The following is a 7488-nucleotide window of genomic DNA, read 5'->3' on the forward strand; positions in this document are numbered from 1 at the left end:
AGAGCTGTCTTACGCTATTTTATTTGCATATTTCTCACATTTACACACTCATCCTTCCTCCAAGGAATTAAAGGCAGCAGCCATGCAGGTTATAGGCCGCTGGTTGGCCAATGTGAGAACAGGATGCTAGGCCTATGGCCTGCTCCAACACAACTCTCTGTTATTAAAGTAAAGGTAAAGGTACCCCTGACCGTTAGGTCCAGTCGCGGATGACTCTGGGGTTGCGCGCTCTGGGGTCGGCTATAGGCCGAGGGAGCCGGCCTTTGTCAGAAGACACTTCCAGGTCATGTGGCTAGCATGACTAAGCCGCTTCTGGCGAAACCAGAGCAGTGCACGGAAACGCTGTTTACCTTCCCACCTATTTATCTACTTGCACTTTGACATGCTTTCGAACTGCTAGGTGGGCAGAAGCTGGGACAGAACAATGGGAACTCACCCCATCACGGGGATTTGAACTGCCAACCTTCTGATCAGCAAGCCCTAGGCTCTGTGGTTTAGACCACAGCGCCACCCGCGTCCCATCTCTCTGTTATTAGGTCATCCCATTTATCCTATCTAAAGATTGACTGAGCCAAAACCTCTTTGTTAGCTTCATGGAAAGGAAGGGATCAGACGCATGTCTCCACAAGTCTACGTAAAACACTACACTGGTTGGGGACTCAATATGCTGAAAATCTGTGCCTGTACCTTAATCACTCCAGTAAGGGTTGGCATAGTTTGGTGCAAAGATTAGAGTATCAAACAAGGGCCTGGGACACAATGGTTCAAATCCGCACTAAGCTATGAAGCTCATTGGGCAAGTCACTTTTTCTCAGCTTAACTCTACCTCACAGGGATGCCATGAGAATAACATTGACAGGTGGAGGACCATGCATGCCACTTTGGGCTTGGAGAAAAGGTGGGGGTATAAGGAAATAAACAAATGTGTCATTTATAGGCATTAATAGCCCCGCTGGTACTGCTTAGAAAAAGAGCACCTGTTGCATACACAAAGACCCTACTCCAAACCCTGACTTTAGAAGCAAGTCCAAGAGGGATATGCTAGTGAGCTTGGGGGCATCACAAGGTTTGAAGAAGCACAGGTAGACTGGGATCATAAACCCTCAACCTAAAAAAACCCCATTCATTCTAGATCAAGCACCTCCCATGGGTGAAAAACACTGTCTATTGGGCAGGGGAATGGGAAAACAAGGGAACTGGGAATGGAGTATCGTAGGGAAGGGCATGGCTGGCAGAAATTCTGAACAGAAATCCTCCACACTGGAACATTTTGTTACAGCAAAACCAAATACCTAACAGTGCATTTTATTGCAAGCCATTCTGACGCACACACACCCTTTTAAAGGTCCAAATAGCAGGCTACAAATGTGTTTGAAATCAATATAAATACAAGTAAATAAATGTGGAACGTATGTATTGGCTTCTGTGGATATGAGCACCAAACCACTAGTGGAGAAGAATAATGAATAAACACAATAACAATATATCATATATTGATATATATTGTGATATATATGTATCACAGTGGGGGTGGGGACCTTTCCTTTTGGGGCATGTATGACGTGCAGTTTGTGATCCCAATCCCCTCTCCCAAGCATCTCTCTAAAACAAGGTGGGCGATTCATTATTCTAGCCTATGCTACTCATAGCATTAAAATGCTAAAATTGAGGGGGAGGGTAATTCTGTCACACACACACACACACACACACACACACACACGCCTCCAATTATCTTTTCCACCACAAGATGTTTCTTCTGTCCATGACTGCTCACACTTCAGCAATCTTGCCAGCAAGCTTCAAATAATGTATTTTTTTTTAAAAAAGGAAAACCCTTTTCCAAAGCCACAGGCATGAACACAACAGCTTGAACAGGCCTAGTGCCTAAGGGGGGGTTAGAGGTTCCTCTATGTAAAGAATGACACTTAAAAACTTGCCAGGATTTTGCAGGCGTGCAGAATTTTTTTTATTAGTAAAAAAACAACAAATAACACACAAACACCCTTTGGGTGTAAACTCCATTTGCCTGGCTGAGCGTTGGAGGCCTCCCCTCGCAGCCCAATCAACGGCCTCCCCCCTTTCTTTCCTTGGTGGCGGAGGGAGGTTGTCCCAGGTGGATCGACAAGGGAGGCAAGTTTTCTGCCTGGAGGAGAGAGAGAGAGGAAGGGAGGGAGGGAGGGAGGAAGGGAGGGAAAGAGAGTTGTGTGCCGGGGCTGGGAAAGCGGGGAGCCTTGCAAGGCAGCTGCGTTGCCCTTTTCCTGCACTCCACTCCTCCAAACGTCTGAGCAACCAGTTTGCTGCGAGAAACATGTTAATTGCCAACGGAGCTCATTAAGGCATGCACATGCAAAACACAGCGAGGGAGATTAAATGGACAAAAGCGCAATAATGAACTGTCAACAATCGAGCCCATCTACAAGACCAGGAGCACTCAAGAATGAGGCATTTAGAGGCAACAAAGGATTGTCTGGGACAGGAAGAAAGGACGACCTAGACTTTTGTTGAGTCAACACAATTGATTACAAATGAGAGATTAACAGGATAGCTTCGGAGTTTTTTTTTTGAAGGAGGTAGAAGAGAAAAGTCCAATTAAGTCCACCGAATGTTAACTACATCGCTTTTTCCACCAGTCCCAGCCCCGCAGAAATTCTCATTAAACCATCCCTGGCGATCCCCCTTTTTGGAAAGTAATTTGTCTCCCTGATGGAGCAGAGAAAGGGAGAGAAAGAAGCGCGAGTTCTTGGCACAATGAGCTTAGGAGACACACTGCAAAGAGCCAAAGGGGGAGTTAATGAGCATCTGACAAGCCGCTTGGATCTAGGCCTGGCAGAACAGTGATGAAAAGATGGAATTGGCCAACAACTATTCTTTAGATCAAACATAAAAAGGCCAATCTCAAACAGGCCTGCTCAAAGCTGGTGGGGAGAAAGAAAAGAAAAGCCCCCGCTGTGGGGATGGAGTGCAGCCCTCAACTGCCCCCCCCCCAAATCAGGATGGGAAATGCATTGGCATGTCCTGCCCCTGCCCCCCACCCCCCACCCCAATTGCTGAACGGCCCATCCTTAAGCTCCACTCCCCTGTCCTGAGCAATGCACTCCAAAGCTTTCCAATTAGGGTATGAATGGGGATTTGCGGACCCACTGCATTTTGGGGAAAGATAATAAAATTCATACACTGTTTTTTAAAACTGTCCCTAAGTGTTGGAGATTAGGGTGAGGTCTTCAGGAGGGGCAAGGTTTCCCCATCATTTACCGCTGCTAGATTCCTCTTAAGCCCCAGAAAGGCGGTGGGCATCTTGGGTCTGGTAGGGTTGGATTAACAGGTAAAAAAATATGAACAGGTAGGCACTGTTTATTTCGGGGACAGGGAGAGGAGAAGGGGCACTTTGCCATCCTTCTTCACCTAGTAGGTCTGGAGCAGGGGTCAGCAAACTTTTTCAGCAGGGGGCCAGTCCACTGTCCCTCAGACCTTGTGGGGGGCTGGACTAGTATTTTTTTGGGGGGGAAATGAATGAATTCCTATGCCCCACAAATAACCCAGAGATGCATTTTAAATAAAAGCACACATTCTACTCATGTAAAAACACCAGGCAGGCTCCACAAATGACCCAGAGATGCATTTTAAATAAAAGGACGCATTCTACTCATGTAAAAGCACACTGATTCCCGGACCGTCCACTTGAGAAGGCGATTGGGCCGGATCCAGCCCCCAGGCCTTAGTTTGCCTACCCATCGTCTGGAGTCTGAAGCGCCATTTGCTGTGTTTGTGGACTGTGCCTGCATTGACTCTGGCTTTGCTGTTGGATACTCTTGACAACAACAAAAACTCCCCCAGTTTTTATGAAGACCTATAGCTATCTATAGTGATTCAGCGGGGTGAGGAGAATCTGTCAGTCTCCAGATGTTGGGGGCTGCAGCTCTCATGACCATGCTGGCTGGGGTTGATGAATGCCAACATCTGGAAGGCCACAAGTTCCGCACCCTAAGGAATTCCTGGTAGCCCCTGAAGAATCACCAGGGTCTCCTCCTCCCCCCCCCCAGGCACCTGGATGATGGTTATGACTGGTGTGGGTGCCCAAACAAGGTCCTTCTATGGATCTTCCAGCTCTTTCTTTATTGCCCCCTGGAGCAGGCAAAGACAGAGCTAGCCATCCGAATGGTGACTCTTTCAAGTGCCGTAATTTCCCATGGACCACAATGACTTTCTCATCAACGCACCCCCACGTACCGAAAAGCTGGTATTTACCACATCAGGGAGCTTGTTTGTTCTCAAGCTTTCCCACTGCAGTGGTAAACACCATCTGTCACCAGGTATGCATGTGGGGGAGGAGTGTGTATATATACACACAGAGACACACACGCACCTGCCACATGAAACTGACGAGGTAAAATCATCTCATGGTGAAAATTACCAAGGGCCAATGGGGATTTCTCCTGAACTCTTCAGATCTTCATCCACGAAGGCATAGCTAGGAGTAGCTGTTGGTACACATCTGAAACGTGGGTGAGCTCCCTAGTCACTCCTTTGCTAACCTAGAATCTGCATTGCTGGATGAGTGAGCAGGTGCACACATGTTCCCAATAGCAGCTCCTTGTGAATGCTACCCAACCCTGATGGAGGTCTCTGTATGTTCCCAAAGCACAGCTACAAGCACAAATCAATTCAGTATGTGTCCAGAACAAATGTAGAGAAGGGTCTAAAAAGAAGAAAGGAAGGGGAAGGCAACCTATATAGACAATGAAGAGTTGAAGCAAGGAGCCTTGTCACTGGCTCCGAACGAAGGCAGAAAATCTCCCATCACATGATATAGGGACAGATTTCTTCTTACCTCTCAGATCATTATGAATCAATCCCTGACTAATAAAAAAGCAAGATTGGTTGCTTCATCTTATTGCAGTTTTTCTCTACAACAACTGTATGACATCACAGCACCCATTGTTCTGCCTCCTGTTGTGACCATAGCAGAATGTGTACTAACTATGAAGAGTCCAGGAGTGCTTCATACAGCAGAAGACTCTGTACCTGTCCAGTTTCCCCTAGAGAATGTTCTGACATTGGTATTTATTTTATACTTGGAAATGGAATGGTTTTGCGAGTTTATTCCACCTTCATTCTCTTTGTTCCATTTTTTTCCTCGTTGGTCTCCTGCATTCTCCTTAATCTGATAGTGCTGGACTTGCTGATACATATTCCTGAAAGTACTATCGTACTGCTCATCACTGCAGTATGGATTCCTGTTTGGCGCACCTATATTTCCGTGGATTAGTAGATTGGGGTGGGGGTGGAGATGGCAGCAGACTTGGGGATATGTATACAGAGGGAAGTGGCACCTGCACTTGTGAGGACATATGCGGGTACTTGGTGCATCTTTTTCCAAAGAGTTTAAAAATATAACATGAACACAAAACCACCCTTTTATCCTAGGGTGTGTGAATAGGTATGTATGGAATAAAAATAAAAATGTGGTCAGTATTTCACAGTAGGCAGCCATAGCATAATTGAAATGAAACAAAACAAAACAAATGCCGCCACTCAGAATGAGAACACACAAGCTACATATATCCACATGGGAAATTATGTTATACTGAGCCAGACCAGTTGGTCTATCTGGCCCAGTACTGTCCATTGCAGGGGTGGGACCCTGTGGTCTCCCAAAGGTTGTTGGACTCCCATTATCCTTCACTGTTGACTATTTTGACTGGGGTGGATGGGAGTTAAAGGACAACACCACCAAGTTTGTGTGTCACAGGTTTCCCATCCCTGGACTACTCCAAGGTCTCAGACTGACAACTTTGCCATCATGGTACCAAAGATCCTTGGAGGAGGATGTCAGGGATTTAACTGGGAACTTAATGGATTCAAAGCACAGCCTCTCGTACAGAGCTATGGCTCCTCTCCATATCCCCAGCTCCAAAGGTTGATGCTCCTTTAGTCAGTAATGCTGGGTAGGAGAAATCAAATACAGGGTGACCTGGGGTTCCACCTTCTTCTTCCAACTGAGATGAGAGGAAGGATCATATCCTGCATGACCACATCAAGGAACACAGGAGCTCTCTGGGTTGATGGCTGAAGAGGGCTCTCACACATAGAGATATTGCTGGTGGTATCTGGTACCCATTGGTTATTGGTGGGGCAGAAGGCAGGGAGAGCAGCCTTATATGGAACCAGTGCTAGCAACAGGCAGAGCCAAAGAATTCTAGTTTTCTCGCCATCTTCCTCTCTGCTGAGTTCTTCAAAGGGCAACACTGAGACTAAGGAGGAGGAGGATGAAGAAGACTAGAAGTGCTCCCATATGGACTGGTTGAAGTAAGCAGGTAGGCAGGAGGGGACTGGCTGGGGACAGATTGAGGTTGCTGGGGCAGTGCCCCATTTGACCTAGTGGTCCACCCTCCAGTGAGGACAGAGCAAGGTCAGTGGGCACTGAATGCTGTCTATTGGGTGGGGGAGGAAAGGTGGTAAAGGGGAAGGGGGTATCCTGAAAGGTGTGGCTAAGTGGGTAGAACACAGATCATGAGGATGCTACACGACCACATTTTAGCCCTATTCACATATTGTTCATGTGCTCATTACTATGATGACTATGGAGTGAGGTTGCACTTCTAGTTCTACCCCCCCCCCGACATCACATTTCCTTCTGCACATTGCCTGAAGTAAAAGGCCACCCTCTTTCAGCAGGGGCAAGAGAGCCTTAAGGCTTGTAGGAGGATATTCTTCAGAAGAAAAGCTGTTCAGAAGAACAGCCCAAGCACATCTTGGGCAGAAAGCAAGCCATCCTTAACTGTGACCCTTTGGCTGCTGTCCATATAAGTGACTGGCTGCTAATTTTTCTTACGCACTGGATTTTCAGGCACAGTTCCAGTGATGAGAAAGCCTGCCTCCTCTCCAGTGGAGGCCAGCCAGTTAGGGCAAACAGGGGCATTGTCCCACCAACCTCGCCCTCACACTGGCCTAGAGAGTGGTACTGGTTGCCATCTGCATCCTTTCAGTGTTGCCCTTGTAGTGTCCAGCAGGGAGGAGGATGGGGACGAAGCTGGAATTTGCTGGCTCCGCCTGTCGCTGGCTGTGTTGTCACCTACTGTTGGGTTCCATGCCTTCTGCCCTACCACTCCCAATGGGACACTGGGTCCCGGGATTCACAGAGAGGGTGCAATGCATCCCTTTGTGCAGCAGAGACACATATTGAACCCTGCAGGGGTCCTGGCAATATGCAAGTCCTCCCCCCAACCGCCCAATTCCACCCATGATATTGGAAATAATTTTGCTAGTATAATTGGAAGTGAGGGCACCATGTGGCTTCTTAAAGCCAACTGATACAGGAAGGAGGGCACCAGAGACCCTTTGGTGTCATATTATTTTTAAAAAATAAAATCTCGTGAACTGCCAAGATGACTCTTTCCACTTCCTTCCCTGCCTGCTTTTTGGCAGTCGTCAAGCCGTTCTGCAGAAATAGCTTTTCATGTCTAACCAGCCTCTTCCTTCTGATTCATT

At 47.3% G+C, this 7488-nt stretch overlaps 1 long non-coding RNA gene across 1 annotated transcript; it reads right to left on the bottom strand.

Moving 5' to 3' along the window:
- Positions 1–1937: 1937 nt before the first annotated feature.
- LOC309337498 lies at positions 1938–5283 on the bottom strand. The gene is made up of 2 exons (XR_014154362.1): positions 4364–5283; positions 1938–2143 (listed from the first exon to the last, which is right to left on the bottom strand). It is a non-coding gene; the product is annotated as an uncharacterized lncRNA (long non-coding RNA).
- Between the last annotated feature and the right edge of the window lie 2205 nt (positions 5284–7488).

The sequence above is a fragment of the Podarcis erhardii genome (assembly GCF_964252035.2).
Source record: "Podarcis erhardii genome assembly, chromosome: 2".
NCBI lineage: Eukaryota > Metazoa > Chordata > Lepidosauria > Squamata > Lacertidae > Podarcis > Podarcis erhardii.